The sequence below is a fragment of the Paroedura picta genome, chromosome 7 (genome assembly GCF_049243985.1).
Source record: "Paroedura picta isolate Pp20150507F chromosome 7, Ppicta_v3.0, whole genome shotgun sequence".
In the NCBI taxonomy this organism is placed as follows: domain Eukaryota; kingdom Metazoa; phylum Chordata; class Lepidosauria; order Squamata; family Gekkonidae; genus Paroedura; species Paroedura picta.
In genome coordinates this window covers 23223829-23244858 of record NC_135375.1, presented here as the reverse complement: position 1 = coordinate 23244858, position 21030 = coordinate 23223829, and the positions used below count along the sequence as shown (strand labels likewise).

Genomic DNA, 21030 nt, shown 5'->3' with positions numbered 1-21030 from the left:
AGTGGTTAGGAGTGTGGACTTCTAATCTGGCGAGCCGGGTTTGATTCCCCACTCCCCCACATGCAGCCAGCTGGGTGACCTTGGGCTCACCATGGCACTGATAAAGCTGTTCTGACTGAGCAGTGATATAAGGGCTCTCTCAGCCCTCACACTTACCTCATAGGGTGTCTGTTGTGGGGAGAGGAAGGGAAGGCAAATGTAAGCCGCTTTGAGACTTTTGGGTAGAGAAAAGCTGTATATAAGAACCAACTCTTCTTCAGTAATATCAGGGCTGACTCAGCCTCACCTCCCTCACAGGGTGTCTGTTGTGGGGAGAGGAAAGGGAAAGCAATTGGAAGCCACATTGAGAGTCCTTCAAGTAGAGAAAAGAGGCATATAAGAACCAACTCTTCTTCTTATAAATGTAGCTAACCCTGCAAAAATGCAGTATCCAGAATATTATTTCCCCTTCTGCAATATCCCATAAGGCCCTTTCCATCTCATTGGCTTCCCATTGCCATTCCCCACCAGGTTCTCACTACCTCTACACCGAGACACAACTCATAGACAGCTTTGGCTGGAGGGATGTCGTTGCATTGTCCTTCATCAGTGGGTCACTTACAGCAGCCATGCAACAATACGTCTCACAACGTTGTCGACATGGTGCAAGGGCCATTAACATTGCTGGGGAAACCCTGCCAAGAGTAACTAGATCTTTTGCATCTGTTAAAAATTATACCACTTCACTTGCGTGGCTGTTCAGTATATCACTGGTTTATCTGTTCTAATCACTGCAAATTTCAGCTGAGGGGAAATGGAATCAGCTACTAATAATGAGGTGTGTGAGTGATAGCGCGGACAAACTGGATGCTAGAGATAGGGAGAGAATGGCTCATCCCTTGCCAGGAAATGAAGAGGGGTATATTAATCTGAACAGTAGACTTAGGAAATTGCATTAAGATCAACTCCCTAAGCAAATTGTTTGAGTGTCTCTTAGATGTTTAAAATATCTTGTCCGCTATACTCTGTACAGAAGGAAGGAGATAAAGAATGACAAAGCAAGAGTTTAATTCCTAAAAACTGATAGGTGAGGTGTAAGAAATTAACACCATAACCATATCTGCTAAGCATACCATGTAGGAGTTACACGCCAATATTTTTTTGCTGAGGCTGGTGTCCAGCTCACACAGTTTCTGCACCCAGGTAATTCGGCATCCATGATAGCACTGGTTTGGAAGTGTGTTCTGCCTTCACAAGAAAGATTCTGGCTTGGAACAGACATACAACTTTATTTGAGTACATTCTTTATAGAGCTTCCTCAGCTTGGGCCATGTCTTACTCTTCCCAGACCCAACTGAGGAGAAACAGAAAGTGGGTCTTACTCTTTCCTAGGGTTGCCAGCTCTGGGTTGGGCAATACCTGGAGATTCGGGGAGGAGGTAGAGCCTGGGAAGGGACCTCAGCAGGGTAGAATGCCATAGAATGCATGGTTGGGTGGAAATAAATTGTAATAGCAGGAGAGCTCCAGGTGCCATGGGGAGGCTGGCAATGTGATGCTTGCCTAATTCCTGGTTCTTCCTAGGAACTACAACATAACCATTCCCCCCCCCCCATAGTATTATAATGCTAAACAGACTTCATGGATTTAAAAACCCATATCCTCCCCACATCACTAGGCTTGCTAATTCTGGGTTGGGAAATACCTGGAGATTTTGAGGATGGAGCTGGGAGTGGGCAGGATTGGGGGCAAGGAGGGACCTCAGTGGAGTATAATGCTGTGGAGTCCACCCTCCAAAGCAGCCATTTCATCCAGGGGGACTGATCTCTGCTGTGTGGAGATGAGCCGTAGGACTGGAGAATCCCCAGGTTCTACCTAGGGACTAGCGTCCCCACCTATCACTGGTCCTGGCGATACTCCAAGTCCCACCACCTACCATAGAGCTTTGCAGTTTGGTCCGCAGTGTCTGCTAGCATCCACAACTGCATCCAAGGCCCCAGCAGCAGCTGCCGTCCTCCTCTGCTGTGGTTGCCAGGACAAAGGTGGCTGTCGGCACCTGGCACCACCTCTTAGTTATGGTGGCTTTTTAAGGGCATCATCTGCATAGTAGATCTGCACTGAAGAGGGATTTAAACCCACCTATATGTTTCATTTTTGCTTTCAGAAAGGCTGAGCGTTGGGTATATATAGCCTGGAGTATATGAGAGCAAGGGCTGATAGGATAGTTGCGTTTATATAAAACACAGACATGTTGAAGAGGGGACCAGCTTGTTTACTGCAGCTTTAAAGACAAGGACTAGGAGCAATGGACTACATTTATGGGAAAGAGAGTTAAATATTAGAAAGCATTTTCTGATGGCGAGGGCTGTTCATCAATGAAATATGCTGCCTCAGAGGGTGCTGGAGTCACGTTTGTTGGAGGTTTTTAAAAGGAGATTGGATAAGCGCCTGTCAGGAACGTGTGGTTTTTATGTCCTCAAGAGGATGGGGGACTGGACTGCATGGCCCTTTGTGGTCTCTTCCAGAGCTGTGTGAGTCTGATTCAAGTTTTCAGGAAAGTCTGTTTAACATTATTGTGGCCCCAATCCACAGATTTAGATATCCGCAGATTGCATGCCAATAAAGGTCTTCTGAATCTGATTTCAGCAAATTGGGGCCACTTCAAATACATTGGTAACACCAGGTATTTTTGCAAAGAGCTCTATCCAATCCAAAGTACTTAGCCTTCTGAACTTTTACCCTACACTCCCATCTGACCATTTACAACCTTTTATAATACTTGAAGGTGCCATAACAAATCAAGCCATTTGCCTGTTCAGCTGTCTTTCATACTGAACTACTCTGACTAGCAGCACTCTCCAGGTTCTTGAGCAGAGAAAGACCTTTTCAGCTTCTGGTACCTGAGATCATTTAACAGGAGAGTGAACCTGTGATCTTCTGTAAGCCAAAGCAGGTGCTCTGAGTCACAGTGCCAAAAAGGACATTTTTAAAACATGTATATATATTTATTTACAAATGTTTATCTCACATTTTTGCTCCTACCAGAGCCACCAGGGTGGCTAAGAATTTGAAAACATTGAAATCAACCTCTCTCCTGAAAACACATCATTAAAATAATTAGAAAACAGAGTTAAAATATGTACAAAACATTCAAAATGTAAAAACATTGGTTCGCATGGAGGATTACTGAGGGAATGGCAAAAGAGCAACAACAAAAAACAAAACCCTGCACACGCTGGCACAAATATACATACATGTATACATACACATACTTACATATATTTGTTGTTGTTAAGTGCAAAGTCGTGTCCGACCCATCGCGACCCCATGGACAATGATCCTCCAGGCCTTCCTGTCTTCTACCATTCCCCGGAGTCCATTTAAGTTTGCACCTACTGCTTCAATGACTCCATCCAGCCACCTCATTCTCTGTGGCCCCTTCTTCTTTTGCCCTCGATCGCTCCCAGCATTAGGCTCTTCTCCAGGGAGTCCTTCCTTCTCATGAGGTGGCCAAAGTATTTGAGTTTCATCTTCAGGATCTGGCCTTCTAAGGAGCAGGCAGGGCTGATCTCCTCTAGGACTGACTGGTTTGCTCGCCTTGCAGTCCAAGGGACTCGCAAGAGTCTTCTCCAGCACCAGAGTTCAAAAGCCTCAATTCCTTGACGCTCGGCCTTCCTTATGGTCCAACTTTAACAACCATACATTGCAACTGGGAATACCATAGCCTTGACTAGACGCACTTTTGTTGGCAGGGTGATGTCTTTGCTTTTTAGGATGCTGTCTAGATTTGCCATAGCTTTCCTCCCCAGGAGCAAGCGTCTTTCAATTTCTTTGCTGCAGTCCCCATCTGCAGTGATCTTGGAGCCCAGGAAAATAAAATCTGTCACTATCTCCATTTCTCCCCCATCTATTTGCCAGGAATTGAGAGGGCCGGATGCCATGGTCTTCGTTTTCTTGATGTTGAGTTTCAAGCCAACTTTTGCACTTTCCTCCTTCATCCACATCAACAGGCTGTTTAGTTCCTCTTCACTTACATATATACACATACATATATATGCACACATACATACACACACCCATAATGATACAGACATTCCTCAGACAGTCCAAGAAACTTAATTGATCAGTTTTTGGGGCAGTCAATGTCTCTCATCCGGATCTACTGCACAGGTTTCCTGTGAATTTAAAAGGGGAAGGGAGAGATAATCATATAACTGCTATGAGTTCTCCTCTAAGGAAAGTTGAGATAAAAATGCAATAAAATAAATTAACAATAGTCCTTTCCTCTGAATGCATAATTGTTGCTTTTTAATAGGTGTGAAAAATGCTACCATAATTTTCTTTTGTTCACATATGTGACAGTTGCTAGACCCTGTACACATTTTAAAGACATTTAAAATTAAAAACAAATACCAGAGAAACAGAGTCAAACCCTGGGAATCCTTGAGTACAAGCCGGATTACATCATAAACTAAATGTCCTACTCCAATTGTTGTTTGAAAACAGATTTTTTAACTATGCCATCTATGTGAATAGAAGCATAAACATTTCAGCTATCAACTCATCAGAACTGCTTGAGCAAGCATAAAATATCTTCTTGGCACCGGTTCGTCATCCCATCCCCGATGGAGCCTCTTTCTCATCAGCTGCACAGCTGATGGGTTCATCTTGAGAAGATGCATGTTTACATACCCCCAAGCTGCCTTCTTTCCATGAGAAGAGATAGAGGGTTTCTAGCTGACAAAACAACATGCAAAATGCACATAATATGTGGGGGAAAGCAGGCATGGTGATGCAAGAAGAAATAGATTGAACAAATTGCCAAACATCTCCATTTTACAAGCATAAAGGGATCAGAAAATTTAGAGACCAACCCTAGTAGGTATCCTCAGCAGTAAATTCAATTGTTTTTCCTATTGGGCTTACTTCCAGGAAAATGTTCTTATGGCAGTAAACATAATCTCTTATATAATCATATAGAAATGTGAGCTGGCATTGACCTATAATGAAAAATTATTGGTTGACTTTCTGTGATGCCACAGAATGTTCACAGATTTTCTAAGCTCAATTGAAACTGTCAGCCCTACAACGCTGATAGTGGAATTTTTACGAGGAAAATGAGAGGTTAATTTGACAGGGAGGAAAAAAAATAACATGAGATTGATGGGGAAAATATGTTGAGTATTGATTATAAAGAGCTCATTCAATGTTATGCATGCTAAGAAAAAAAAAGGCAGGCAATGCTAAAGAACTGGAAGAAAGCTAGTTCTTATATGCCGCTTTTCCCTACCCGAAGGAGGCTCGAAGCGGCTTACAGTCGCCTTCCCATTCCTCTCCCCACCACAGACACCCTGTGAGATGAGTGAGGCTGAGAGAATCCTGATATTACTGCTCGGTCAGAACAGAAAGGGCTAGCCTGCCGCCTGTGAGAATGAATCTTGCTCCTATTTTCTAACAAACCACTTCCATGCCAATCAAATTCTAAAACTGGCATCCAGGTTGGCAAAAAGAGGAGTCAGCATGGTGCAGTGGTTAAGAGTGGCAGCCTTGAATCTGGAGAACCGGGTTTGATTCCCTGCTCCTCCACCTGTAGCCCACTGGGTATCCCTGGGACAGTCACGCTTTGGGGGACCTTGGGACAGCTGGGGGCCCTTGGGCCCTTTGGGTGTCTGTCATGGGAGAGGAAGGGAAAAGTATTTGCAAGTGGCTTTGAGACACCTTTAGTAGTGTAAGTGCACAAAAAAAAAACCCAGCTCTTCTCTCCTTGCATCCAGCAGGAGCAGGGAAAACAACCCCCCCCCCCGAAACAGGCGTTGTGGTTAACACCTGCGAAGCACCGACATCTTCTCTGTGATCCGAAACAGAAATAGGCAAAATAGCAAGCAGGGGTGGAGCGGGAGGAGGGGTGAATGTCCAGGCACCACTTTCCTCCCAGACGGCAAAAGAATTTGGAGTGGGTGAGATGAAAGACGGTGTGCGCATTGTTCCTTGGGCACTGCAGCTGGTGGGAGAAGTGCTTAATGAATGCTTTGGCCCGGTGCCCGCGTCGGCCTAAACCAGCCCTAGCTGTGAAGCGCAGCTTCAGGGAAAGCTCACGTTTTAATTTCAGCTCCGTCAGCACTTCCTTGGCAAAGGAACTCCGCTCGTTCCAAGCCCTATTTTTCACACTGGAAGGAACCATTGACTTCCTTTTTTATTACAGTGGGGTGACATACCTCAGAGGATTAGAGGGAAACAGAAGAGGAACCCTCTCTTTTTTCTCAGTTACTTTGGTGAGATAATTCCTCTGGGTTTGTATCGTGTTCCATTTAATGCTCTCCATTTTCCGAGTCCTCTGTTTCCTCCCTCCCCTTCTCCTTTTCTCCCATAGAAGCCCTCTCCACTGACACAGCCGACAAGACTGCCTTTCTCCGATGTCTCAAAGTGCCCGGACTGACATGGTATCAGATAAACCCTGGAGATGAGTGACTGGGGTTAACTAATGAAATTGCTAATTAAAGCCCAGTTTTCAACACTCCTGGAAGATTAACTGGACCAGGCCTTTAGAAAACAGGGGGAAGTTTTACTTTCAACATGCTGTACGCTGTTTGGTAAATAAAAGGCTTTAACTATTGCAAAAAAGGGGGAATACTTCCACCTTTGCGTTTTCCAGGTACAGTTCAGAATGGCACGATTCCCTTGAGTGCAAAAGAAGTTTGATTTTTCAAGCCCCTCATTTGCAAAAGGAAATAGATAAGAATCCCAAACACCATGCTTTAACCGAGCAAAGCAGAAGCTGATTCCCCTTTGGGGGTAAATGTTTTCATAGTGGCCACCCAAGTCTTCCCATCTGGGCTATTTTTGACCCTCCCTGGGAAATTGTCACTTTGCTGTGTCAACCCATGGGATTTTATTCACCTGACGTCTGGTGATATCGACACATCCTTCCTAGTTTAGGGACACTGTCCCACTCGTTACATTTTTCCTGCTTTTGGTCAGGTCACCCCAATGGTTAATGTTGAAAGGAGGAAGCAGGAGCAGCAAGAAGAGTCAACATCAAAGCAGTCAAAAAGAATGTTTTACTGTATTTTACTGTAATTTTATTGTTGTAATAGAAGATTTTATTGAATGTGTTTGTATTGTTGTGAACCACCCTGAGCCCACATGGGGAGGGCCAATATAGAAATTAAATATTCTAATCTATCTTCTCAAATCTGGTCACTATGGTCACTATGGGGGACAGGAACCTGAACTAGATGGACTATTGATCTAATCCAGCAAGGCTCTTCTTGTGCCCATTACATCATTCCATCAAATGTTCTTTCCTGGTTGACAGATGTACGTATTGAATGCATTCATGTCGCTTCCAGCTTATGACAAAGCTATGAATTAATGGTTTCCAAAACATCTTATTGTTAACAGCCATTCCCAGATCTTGCAAACTGAAGGCCGCGACTTCCTTAATGGAGTCCATGTATTTCAAGTTGGGAAAAACAGTAACAGTAAAAATAATGATTGCTTTCAAATACTCCTAGAAGAGTTTGAGTGCAATGGCACCTTTAAAATCAACAAAGATTTATTCAAAGCATGAGCTTTCGTGTGCATGCACACTCACTCAGACATTGGGGGAATAAAACCGTTAAGGTTAGTGATTAATGGCAGACACTTTCCCAGTTATGAAAAGAAGTAGGTAATTAAATTTTATTTCAATTACTTCTTTTCATAACTGGGAAAGCATCTGCCGTTAACCACTAACCTTAACAGTTTTATTCCCCCAATGTTTTTGTGAATGACAATTGAACCCAAAGGACTGATTTGCTGTTCTAGCAAGTAATTATCATACTGCATACTTAGGATGTTGTGATGCTGTTTACTAATCAGCTACTAATTTACTTTCTCTTTATACCTGTACTCTTATGATTCATGTTCCATTATCTGAGAAGGTGTGCATGCACACGAAAGCTCACGCCTTGAATAAATCTTTGTTGGTCTTAAAGGTGCCCTTAGACTCAGATTTTGTTGTGCTGCTTCAGACCAACACGGCTACACATTTTAATCTATCCCAAAGGAGTATCACTCATATTGTGTATTGCATCTTGTTTCATCTGGGATTTAATTATTGTGCTTTATCATTCCTGTATTGAATAAAACTCTTTCAAGTGAATGGGGATAAAATCTTTGAGGCAACTGGTGGTTTGGCTCATTTTTCAGGTACAGTTCCCATGGTTGTTTTGTACCAGACTTTGTATCCGTGACGGGCTGTCAGCACCACACATGTGAATTTAGTCATTTTAGTGACTGGGGGGTGGGTGGGAGAATAACAGGTCAGCAGCTGTGAAGACGATGCGCCTTTGCCAAATTTCTCATCTCAGACCATATAGACCACCTGTACGGATGAGAGAGCCATCTAGTCTGCTTTTTGGCTTTTCTGTGGAGGCAGCCTACATTGCCAATTAGTGCCAGCTGTGGTTGCTGGCTCAAGTCCACCCCACTCGTTTCACATGCACGGGAACACTCGCTGTCTAGCTGGGCAGGTTTTCAGCTAGGGGGCTGGCAAAAGTGAAGGCAATTACCATGCTTTTCCTTCTCACCCTTTAAGTTATAAACTGGCTAGCTAACCATGCTTTCTCACTATGCCAGGACTGATGTGGGCACAACAGCCAAAGTCTGAAGCAAGCCCAGCAATAACTAGAGATGTGGAATTCCTGGAGATTTGGAGGGTGGGGCCTGGAGAGGATGGGAGTCTGAGGAGGGGAAGGAACTCAGTGAAGTATAATGCCATAGAGCAGGGGTAGTCAACCTGTGGTCCTCCAGATGTCCATGGACTACAATTCCCATGAGCCCCTGCCAGCATTTGCTGGCAGGGGCTCATGGGAATTGTAGTCCATGGATATCTGGAGGACCACAGGTTGACTACCCCTGCCATAGAGCCTTCCTTCCAACGCAGCCATTTCCCCCAGAGCAACTGATCGCTGTAATAGGGATGTGCAATTTGATTCAAATTAACCAAAATGTACCTGAATCAGCCTTGATTCAGGCACGAATCAGCCAAATCCAGTCCGAATTGCCATTTTCCTATACATTTTAATGGTGGAATCGATCCATTATTTCCTATGGTGAGAATTTACAAACAGACCAGAAAATCTGGGCTTTTTTTTTCTCATCACAGGAAATAATGGAGATTGGAAGGAGGGCCCCCAAAGGGATGGTCCAGTCTTTTTGCAGCTTGGAGGTTCTTTTGAGGAGGGGCTCCTGTAGCCATGCTGCATGTTAGGTGCATCTACCTCAAACCCCCCCCCCCCCACACACACACACACACACCCCTGAGCCTGGAAAAAGCAAAAAGGGGTTTCAATGGCACTGAATCTATTTGGATTCAGTCAAACTGCTTTGATCAAATAAGCCCTGGACCACCAATAAGCCCTGGACCTGTTTGTACTGTTACATTGTTGTATTGTTATATTGTACTGTTACACTGTTATCTGGTTACAACTATTAGTTGTTATTATAAGGTTATTCACATGTTTTTATAGACCGTTTTATGTATTGTTCCTTGTTCTTATGTAAACTGCCCTGAGCCTCCGGGGAGGGCAGTATATAAGTATGATAAATAAATAATAAATAAATACCTATAGGTGATTTAGTCCAGATTGCTCCTAAATAGTCAGAAATTCTCTTCCCTTGCATTTTCCTACGCTATAAGCTGTAGACCCACTGTAATTCCAGGAGATCGCTATCCACCACCGAGAGACTGGCAATCCTAGCAGTAACATAGGAATAGTAACAATAATAATATAATTATTTAATTTATAGCCCACCCTTCCCAGTTGGCTCAGGGCAGGTATGAACAGAATAACAACAGCACAAGAAGGTTTGTGGAAACAAGGGACAGAGTAGCACTGCAGCCAGCAGAATCTTCCACAGTCGATATGCTCCTGAAGCTCACCCTCCCATCTCTATACCATTTTAATTCATATATTTTATTTATAATTAGATTTATATAACTGCCCCTCCTGGTAAGTGGGCTCAGGGTGGTTGAGAACTTATTGTATGCAACTTGAGCCTGTTGATTCAAGGGGGTAGCAGCTTACAGTGTCAGTGATAGGATTGTGGGTGTCCTGCATGGTGCAGGGGGTTGGACTAGATGACCCAGGAGGTCCCTTCCAACTCTATGATTCTATGATTCTATGACAGCTTGTGAGCCAAGGCTTGGGTATCCTTGCCTTGTCATCATCTAACTCAAAACAGTTATTGAACAGCTTTTCCTCTGTCTAGTAGGTGAAATCAGCTCTCCCCCAAGCTCATAGATGAGCAAATGAGGTCATAAAAAGATGTGGGGAGGAGCCCTACATCTCCCATAAGTTTTTGTGCAGGCACAAAACACCCCGTTAAAGTGGATATAGGCACATGTCAAAGAGCAAGACTTAAAAAAAAAACACAATATATATTTGCAATTGCTTACTAACTGATTTGCTTGCTTTTTATTTACATGATTTACTACAAATTGGCATGCAGCAGGAATAGGTATGTGGGGGAGAAAGAACCAAGACAGTCACTGAGCTATGTGTGAATTTGTATGATCGAAGCTGATTGCAGTGTATTTGAATATCTGGAAAGTAACCTGCTAACAGGTTCAAGTTGCTTACAAACTGCAGAACTGCCTGACAGCTATTAGTAGGAGGAGTAAGAAGCAGAAATTTGATTATACTAATGCAGCTGTCCCCAACCCCCGGTCCGGGGACCTGTAACGATCCGTAGATCAGCTGGTACTGGCCCATGGCTCTTCCTCGTCCTCCTTCCCGGCTGCTGCCTCGGGGGCTGCCCTGCCACTCTGCCACTGGCTCACCTTTGGTGTTCTCTAGCGGCCGCCATGGCTGGGGCTCCCCCTTGGTGTGGCACTGCGCAGCTGCTGCTGGCAGCGCCCCCCAGTGGGTGGCAGGAAGTCAAGGGTGCCGGCGGGAAAGTAAGCGGAGCAGGGGCTCAGGCAGCGGCGTCCCTCAGGAAAAGACTACCCCCCCAGGCCTCAGTAAAATTGTCAAGCGTTGACTGTTCCCCAGTGATAAAAAGGTTGGGGACCACTGTATAGTGCAGGGGTAGTCAAACTGCGGCCCTCCAGATGTCCATGAACTACAATTCCCATGAGCCCCCTGCCAGCATTCGCTGGCAGAGGGCTCATGGGAATTGTAATCCATGGACATCTGGAGGGCCGCAGTTTGATTACCCCTGGTATAGTGAATATCAATCCACCCTGTCCTGCAAGCATAAATTTAGGGATAGAATTTTGCCATTAAAATGTTGTGTTTGAGCCAGCAGGTTACCTGACCAGCATCCAAACCCAGATGGAATATGAATAAAATAAGTACTTCTCAGTAATTTGTATTGCATATGTAGAAATTCACTCACTTGCTTTCAGTATCTAGCTGTCCAGAGGAATCTTCTCTCTCTTTCTTCTGCTTCAACAGTTATGAACAATAATGCGTTAATCTCTTTCCCAAAAGACTTTGATCAGGTTTTAATCCACTTCGCCTCATTTGTGTTTTCCTGTGCTCAATTGCACTGAAACTAATAGCATTAAACTGTTTCAAAACATTGTTGTACGATGCCACATACTTAATAAGAACAGAAGGTGCTCAAGGAACTGGTTGAAAGCCAAACTATATGAGATCCCTTAGTGGAATCAATTCAGATGAGCCATTTGGTGTCTTCTTTGCAACAAATTTGGTTGCCAAGGTTTGCAAATAGCTACAGTAGGAATCAGAATGCAACATAAAAAGCTCAATACTGGTTTATCACATTTCTTCAAATGAACAATTGGAAGCATTTGCCATGCCAAGTTAAATCAGGAAGAAGATCCAAGAGTTGCATAACTATGACTCCGTAAACATTTTCCATCCATGGCAAAGGGCGTCACAATTAAGTTGCTAAAATTATCTGTCCTGGGTATCTCAGTGCCAATCATTTCAAAAGTATCACAGAATGGCCTGTCATGCTGAACCAGCCTTTTTGACCTTTGGACCATGGAGGAGCCCCTGAAATAAATTAATTACGAAATTAAACTGGAGGGGGAATGGTCACACTACCATACCTCAGCTGAGTAACTATACCAATTTATTTGCTCATGCATTTATTATATTTATTTCATATGCATTTATTTTATTTATTTTGTCAAATATCTTTCTATCTTTTTGATCTGAGAATGATTTATAGCATTTTTTTCAAAAACCAATACTGCCATTCAGAGGTGACTCAGTATCTAAAAATATGTAATGGGTTTTTTTTGGGGGGGGCAGGGGGACACTAAGGAAGAGAACTGAAGAAAAATACTTAGAAAATCAACAAACATAAACCAAGAAAACACCCAACCATACCATGGTTTACAGCAGTGGTCCCCAACCTTTATTAGGCTGGGGACCGGCAGGGCATTGGGTCGCGCCCGCAGGGACCGTGCCCGCGCGGGCCACGCCCATGCTTCGGGCCGCGCCCGCGAGCCGCGCCCGCCCGCGCCCGCGGGCCGCACCCACGAGCCACGCCCGGCCGCGCCCACGGGCCGCACCGGGCCGCGCCCGCGGATCGGGCCGAGCGGGCGCGGCCTGCACGGGCGCGGCCCAGCCCTGATTCCCTGCCCGCCCTCCTGCAGTAAGTAGCTTCCCGGGCCGCAAGCTTGTGGCCTGGGAAGTTTTTTACTGCGGGGGGGGCGGGGAGAGGGAGCCGCGGCCCGGCGCCATGGCCTTTGCGGCCCGGCGCCAGGCCGCGGCCCGCAGGTTGGGGACCACTGGTTTACAGGAACCATTCTCAACCTTTTTGGGGAGTATTGCACCGTTCCATCGTTATATTATTTTATTATATTGTTATACTGTTACATTCTGTTATATGGTTACAACCACTGTTATTAATTACTGTATGTTTTAATGAAGACTGTTTCATGTATCGTTGACTAGTTTTAATGTAAACCGCCCTGAGCCTTCGAGGAGGGCGGTATATAAATCTAAATAAATAAAATAAATAAATAAATAATGCATTAAAATTCAAGCACATACAAAGAAATGGATTACACTATTTCTTTTTCTTTCCCTTAATGAAGGTTGAACTTTCTAGCAATTAATGAAGTCGTATGTGACAAAAAGGGTAATTCATTGGTTCAGTTACCAGGGCCCCTCATAAACCCTTCTCACATCTGTGCCCCCCTTTAATTGTGCCAGGGCCCCCCCAGGGGAACATATGGCCCCTGTTGAGAATGGCTGGTTTATGGTGGATCCATGAAAAATGGTATGTGGATAAAGGTAAAGGTAAAGGTATCTCCTGTGCAAGTACCGAGTCATGTCTGACCCTTGGGGTGATGCCCTCCAGCGTTTTCATGGCAGACTCAATACGGGGTGCTTTGCCAGTGCCTTCCCCAGTCATTACCGTTTACCCCCCAGCAGCAAGCTGGGTACTCATTTTACCGACCTCGGAAGGATGGAAGGCTGAGTCAACCTTGAGCCGGCTGCTGGGATCGAACTCCCAACCTCATGGACAGGAAGCCTCAGACAGCATTTCTGCCACTTACCACTCTGCGCCACAAGAGGATAGCAAGCTATAAAAACCAGCTCTTCTGCTTTCTCTTCTTTTTGGGAGACCCAGAACAGGAGCAGTTAGGTCAGGTGAGCAGCAGGGCAGAGACCCAGAAGTCCCCAAAGCGGTGATCAGTCAAAACACTAAACTAAATGTTATAATGCCTACATATAAAGCAATGAAGCAATTCAGCCAAACTGCAAATACAAGAACACACGGACATAAAAGGCAAGGCGAGTCACTGACCGAACACTAAACAAAGCAGACAAGTCTTCTCCACCGGCAAAAGGCAGTGATAGAAGGGGGCAAAAAAATCTCCCTAGCGAGGGAATCCCATAATTCTGGCACTATGGCTGAGAAAGCTCATTCTCAGGTTGTCCCCCCACTCAATCCTCAAACAGCAGAAACACCCAAAGCAGAGGCTCTGAAGTGGGCCATAGTGATTGGGTAGGTACAAAGCTTGAAAGATCAATGCCAGCAGTGAAGAAGAATCGGAATGAATAGATGCTACAGGCGACACATGGACAGGGGAGACAAACAAATTACAGGAGTAGCGGACAGTAGGTTGAGTGGGAGAACAGAGGAAATCGGGGCAGTGGGGGGAAGAAGAAGAAGAAGAAGAAGAAGAAGAAGAAGAAGAAGAAGAAGAAGAAGAAGAAGAAGAAGAAGAAGAAGAAGAATTGGTTTTTATACTCACTTTTCGCTATCTGAAGGAGTCTCGGAGTGGCTTACAATCGCCTCCTTTTCCTCTCCCTGCAACGGACTCCCTGTGAGGTAGGTGGGGTGAGAGAGCTCTGAGAGAACTATAACTGGCCCAAGTGGCTGTCTGCATGTGGAGGAGTGGGGAATCAAACCTGGTTCTCCAGATCAGAGGCCACCGCTCTTAACCACTACACCACGCTGGAGTGAAATAACGCCTCACATACAGGTTGCGGGTGTGTTGAGCCCCTTAGCTGACAAACGCATGTATACTTCCTCTTGAGCATCCAGTTGCATTCGCAAGAGGGAAATACAGAAATGCTTTGGCCGGGTCGACAATCCCATCATGGGAGCAGGCCTAACACCCCCAGACTTTGGTTCCCTTTTCCACTCTGTTCTTCATTAGTTAGGAATTCCCTTGCTTGTCTGTTCATCGAAGCACAGCTTGGTGCAAGGTTGGCTGAGGGCACTGAACATCTTAATTTAATCACACTCCGCATTTAATGTGCTGCTCTGCACACCCTCAGCTGGCTCTTGGCAAAGCAGGACCCAGCACTGCAACACCAGAAAACAAAAATTAAAGGTGGGAATGAAACTTTCGGAGTCGCCAGTGATTTATTTTTGAAATTCCTGGAGCACAGAAGCCGCACCAAGTTCCCATGCACCGTGAAGTAAATACTGTGTCATACTGTATATAGCACATGACAACGCAAACGGCAGAAAAATATGGAGTGGGGGAGAAAATGTACATCCCTTCTGTTGAAGACTGCAGAACTTTTAGAGCCAAAGATGGCCAGGAGGGAAGTTTATTGGCTTCTTTCTCTATATCAAAAAACCGGTAAAAAGAGATTTGTGACAGGAAACATGTAAGTTAATTTACTGGCTGAACTTTAAGAGAGATTCCAGGTGGGGGAAAAGGATACTTCCTCCCCCTCCTTTTTATTCTTTACAAGAAAAGATCATGGGAAATCATGGTTTGGTTTTGTTTTTTACTTTAAACTGTAAGGGATATTGTGAAGTCCAAAAACAAAATAGGCTCATTACATGAATTCTCGCTTGCTTGGAATTATAATATTCATTTTTATTTTTAGTTGCATGACCTTGGTCTGAAAGAATTAAACTTAGGGGGCCATTTAAAAATAGATTGTTTTGAATTTGTCTTCAGGTCAGGCAAACAGAAGTGCATCTTCACTCCCAAGAGGAATGAACTTATACCAGTAGGAAGGTGCCATGGCTCAGTGGTAGAGCAACTGCTCGGCATGCAAAAGGCCCCAGGTTCAATCCCCGGCATCCCCAGTTTAGAAGATGAGGTAGTAGATTATGTGAAAGGTGTCTGTCGGTGACCAGTATTGACTTTGATGGGCCAGTGGTCTGATTCGGTTTAAAGCAGCTTCATGTGTTCATGGCAGATAATAGCATTAGACAAATTCAGACAGGACGGGTCCATCCATGACTATTAGCCAAGATGACTAAGTAGAACTTTCATACTGAGAGGAAGTAATTCTCTGTATTCCAAGGCTCAGAAGTCACAACTGGTTGGTCACCGTGTGAAAAAGGATGCTGGATTGAATTCTCGTGGGTCTGATTCTTATGTGCTGCTTTTGATGTGAAACTGACCTGAGATCTTTTTAAATGTAAATGTGGAGGTCTCATCCTCCACCAGACAATTCAGGCTGGTAGGCATAGAACTCTCTGATAATGCATCAGGAAAAGGCTGATCACGTAGTGCTACTGGTTCCCACAGCTACGGTACAATTCACAAGTAGCCATCCTAGATGCCCACAAACAGAGAAGCCGATTGATTCAGACATCTCTGAGATGTCAGATAACTCAGCCTTCTTATCCTTTCAACAAAGAGGCAGGCCTGTGGCTCAGCGGTAGAGCATTTGCTTTGCATGCAGAAGGTCCCAAGTTCAGTCCCTAGTCTCTCCAGTTGAAAAGGATCAGCTAAACTGAAAGACCTGAAACACCAGAGAGCCAGTCAAGTAGACAACATTGACTTTAATAGAACAATGTTTTGACTCAGTAGAAAGCTGCTTCCTGTGTTCCTAATTGTTAACCCATCTGCTAGTTGTCCACTCCTGTAACAAAGGGGAAAAACAGTCCCTAATTATTGAAATTTTCTTTGGATGCCCGGCTCTGGGTGTCACCATAATTGGAGGTGAGGATCTCAAGGACAAGACCTTCTCTTTGGAGATCAGGTAAGCATAAGAGCTTACGTGGACATTTGGTGGAACAAAGATTGCGTCCAGTGGCAGCTTAAAGACCAACAAAGTTTAATTTGGGGTATAAGTTTTTCTGTGCCTGCACATTTCTTCAGATACATTGAAACAGACCTCTTCAAGCCTTACCTATGGGGGGTTTAGTTGCCCAAAAGAGCTAGTTAGAGTCAATAAGCATAAATAACTGAGCAATAAATATGGCTAAGATTGGATTAAAACAGTTGGTAAGACCTGTGAAGATTTGAACCTAGGTCACTTACCACTCTAACAACTGAAGTCATGTTGGTACCACCTGGCTCTTCTGCTATCACTCTGAAAACTCACTTTAGGAAGAACCCTATAATTACCTTTGATAATTGATTCATGGATATGATTATTAAAGGGGGGAGGAAAGATCTGCTAAGATGTATATGTTTCTGACTAAAAATTGCAGTTCCCGGACTTAACGGGCCTTTTTGTCAGCTCAGCAAAAGACTATCCAAGCGTCTCCAAGGTGTTAAAAATGATAGCACCACTTCAGAACTTCTCAATATCATCCTAGCAGAGAATTCACTCCCTCAAAATAAATCTGATAAGGGAAGGTGTCAATGTATTTTGCCAGATAGTTTCTTTGCCATGGATGTAGGAGTACAAAGTCACCCAGTGCTAGCCCCTGTTTCCTCTTTCATGACCCCCTCCCCTCCACCCTGCTTTCTCTCTCACCGAAAATGTCTTTCATATACAGGCACATCAGCATGCACATTTCCTTCATTTCACATTCACCCTGGCCAATGCTTCTTCCTGTCCCATGTTTCCACTTGCTTCATACACTTCCCAGTGACCCCAGGGGTCTGGGGAGAGGAGCAGGCTGTTGCTCAGGCAACTGTCCAAAGGAGTTGTCAGGAATTTTAAGGAGTTGTCAGGAGAGAAGGGGGCTTCGAGACTCAGGCGCCCACAACTCATAACGTAGTACTCTGCTAGCATCCTTCAGATCTGATGTGTTTGTGACCAAGCATATGAATACGTTGGCACGTGGCAGAGTTCTGAGCCACCAGCTTTAAAATACCTGCTGAAACACCAGTGAAATACCTGCTGGAACAGTGAAAGAAGATTCACTCATTCATGGAACAAATACCCCCTCAGTGTTTAAATTTATTGGCAGATGTATTGGAGTAACTGCAACATGTTTTATCTGTTATAAGTTGTTGTCTTGATGTTATTTATAATTGTTTTAACTGTTATAATGTGTTATCTTTGTTACTTATTATCGTAGTATTATCAATTTGATGTTACCCAACCCAAGCTTGTTGTTGTTGTTGTTAAGAAACTGAATCCTTGCAAACTAAATCAGAGATTCCTCAAGGCCAAACCAAACATGAAAACTGTAGTTCAGTCTCTGACTGAGAAGAGGACCTAGAATATAGCAGGGGTAGTCAAACTGCAACACTCCAAATGTCCATGGACTACAATTCCCATGAGCCCCTGGCAGCAGGCAGTGGCTCATGGGAATTGTAGTCCATGGACATCTAGAGGGCCGCAGTTTGACTACCCCTGCTCTATAGTGCCCATGAGTTAAGTGGAAAGGGTTGGACACATAAAGCTGCCTTACACTGAATTAGGCCACGGGTCAACCAGACCTGAATAGTCCAAGCAAGCCCTAATCCTGTCTGATCTCAGAAGTTAAGCAGAGTTGGAGCTTGCTATTCCTTGACCCTCTAGGGCAGGGGTAGTCAATCTGTGATCCTCCAGATGTCCGTGGACTACAATTCCCATGAGCCCCTGCCAGTGTTTGCTGGCAGGGGCTCATGGGAATTGTAGTCCATGGACATCTGGAGGACCACAGGTTGACTACCCCTGCTCTAGGGCAACTGGTTGGTGACTATGAAACAGGCTGATGCACTAGATGGACCACTGGTCTGATCCTAGAATGGCTCTTTTTATGCCCTTCTGTTTTCTTCCACTGAGCTATGGCCCTTGCAGGTTCTCTGAATTTCAGAAACCATTTTTATACCACTGGCACTGAAAGAATAGCTCCATGCATCATACACAACACTGGAATCTCTAACATTGATTTACAGTTAACAACTCCCGCTGGGGCAGTTCCCCAACTACGCCGATGTTTCTGCCAAGTGGCAGCCCAAATAGAGAATGCATTGAATAATCTGGAAGGAATCATCACCCAGAGACGATGATGATAGATAGATGATAGATATCAAGCACAACATTTATATCACTTGTCCAGATTGCTTCCATGTCTTCCCTTTACACTTACAGATGTGTTGTGTAACATTGACTGTTTACCTCCACATTTCATTGTCTATCCCTCTTAAACACTTCATCCATGTGCTCAATACTTTCTCACAGTGATCTGCTCTCTTTGACCTGTTTTTACTCATAGAGGATTTTGTACCAGCTGCATCGAACATCCAGACCTCTCACTATTAGCTAATAAGGAAGAAGAAGAAGAGAAGGAGACTCAAGGCAGGTTACAATCGCCTTCCCTTTCCTCTCCCCACAACAGACTCCCTGTGAGGTGGGTGAGGCTGAGAGAGCCCTGATATTACTGCTCGGTCAGAACAGTTTTATCAGTGCCGTGGCAAGCCCAAGGCCACCCAGCTGGCTGCATGTGGGGGAACAGGGAATCAAACATGGCTTGCCATATTAGAAGTCCATGCTCCTAACTACTACACCAAGCTGCCCATCATTTGATAGGTGAAGTATGTAGCAGGGGGGATATGTATTGCAAGCATATTTTACAAGGGGAGAAAGGGGTGTAGTAAATTGGAGTGGTCAGGAAGACACTTTCATCAAGAGGTTATAGTTTGTTACACTGTTTATTATAATATCTTGGCTGTACTGCACTGTTTTTTAATTGCTCCCATCCAGTTGTTGCATTTGCAGCCTTTTTCAACTTTTTGACCATGGATGAACCCCTAAAATATCTTCAGTCTTTGAAGAACCTCAATAGTGGTGACATTCCTATTCAGAGACATGGGTGCAGAAGTACGATGCTCTTTAACCACTACACCATGCTGGCTCTCCATAAATGATGAGGTTCCATTTAAAGAGCATGGAATGGCCTATCCTGTGGATTCTAGTGGGAGAGCTAAGCAAGTGCTTAAACACATTGAAATGACTGGGATTTCCACCTTGCATGTATTTTCAGATTGGGCTGAGAGCTTCTTTTGATGCCGCATGACCCATTTCTGCTGCTATGCATGCCTAATTCTGTGCGAATGATGAATAAGAAAAATATTTATGGAATTTGCAATGTACAGTGTGCATGCTGCCCTCTCATCCCTGAGGAATTTTTTTTTTTTACAAAATAATTGGTCAAACAAAACCAGCAGAGCATAAGGATTGCCATGAATGTACTAACTGTAGCGTGTGCAACCTACCACAGGCAGATGTAGACCAAACACAGCATCCTCATCAAAGGCCTCAAATCCCTAGCCTGAATACTCAGCTTACTTTCCCAAGATGGAACTCTCCTGCTCTCAAAACAAAATGTGCCATAAATGTCGATATGTGGGAACAGGTCATCTAAAGCCCATTCCTACATTATGAAGCCACATCCAGTATGATGAGTTGCTCTTATTGCAACCCCTGGTTTGATAATCAAGTCTTCTGCTACATCTGAACACGTTGTGCTGTGTCACCTTCCGAAGACAATAAGGCAGCATTTTAACTTGTTCTGGATAGTTGTGAAAGCTGCAAGACATAATAAATTTTTTTGAAGAAGTGTAGTGTCCTAATGTCTAATTTTGGCTTGTAAAAATCAGAGTTGCTAGCCCTTGGAGCAGAGACTGCAGGACATCACTTCCTGTATTGGAACAAGAAGTGACATCATGATATTCTAGGAATTTACACGTCTGGGTTAGCTGCGGATATTAGAAAATTCAAAGAGTCATTGTCTTTCTCTTCTGCTAAAAATAATACTTAACTAATTACCTAAGTAGCTAGCAGGGTTACTTCACATCTGGATTTCTGTACTGCATTTAGGCAGGAAAGCACCAGTAGGAGTCTAGGGACACAAATACACACATACCAATTTGTTACAGTCATTTAGGTTTCAACTGAGGGTGAAGATATGAACTGATGAAAAGTCATTGCCATGTTCTATTTTGGGGCGTTTCCCCCCACCCCGTCATCTTTATTTCCAGTCATCCTACAATACTGATCCGGAAGAATCCAATTTGTATTGAGAATACGGTGATATATGTTGCAAAGTTTCATATAACATTGTTTGTTTGTTTGTTATATTTATAAACTGCCTTCCCCTAGGACTCAAGGCAAATTACATATAAAAATATCCCCATAAAACCCAACCCAAAAACCCAACCCTAAAAACAGCATTAGTTCAAAAGTACTGAGAAGGCAAAATCCCTCCTACCTCCTGCAATTGTCTAACAAGGGTACTCTGGATATTATAGCAGAGCCTGAGGGGGACCATTGATCTTGCTAACCCAGCCCCAACCGTAGACCTGGTGGAAGAGCTCCGTTTTACAGGTCCTGAGGAACCTGTGAGAAATACTGGCAGAATTAAGTTTCTGGTTTATTGTGTGTTATTTGAAACTAGGTTTCATATATATTATGTTTATTGTCTATATTTATTGTGTATTCA

At 44.1% G+C, this 21030-nt stretch overlaps 1 long non-coding RNA gene across 1 annotated transcript in view; it reads right to left on the bottom strand.

Moving 5' to 3' along the window:
* Nucleotides 1-3041: 3041 nt before the first annotated feature.
* LOC143842211 (uncharacterized) overlaps nucleotides 3042-21030 on the bottom strand; it is a 31976-nt gene continuing 13987 nt past the window's right edge. Inside the window, exon 3 of the long non-coding RNA XR_013233021.1 lies at nucleotides 3042-4151. This is a non-coding gene — a long non-coding RNA (uncharacterized LOC143842211). The remainder of the gene's footprint in view (nucleotides 4152-21030) is intronic.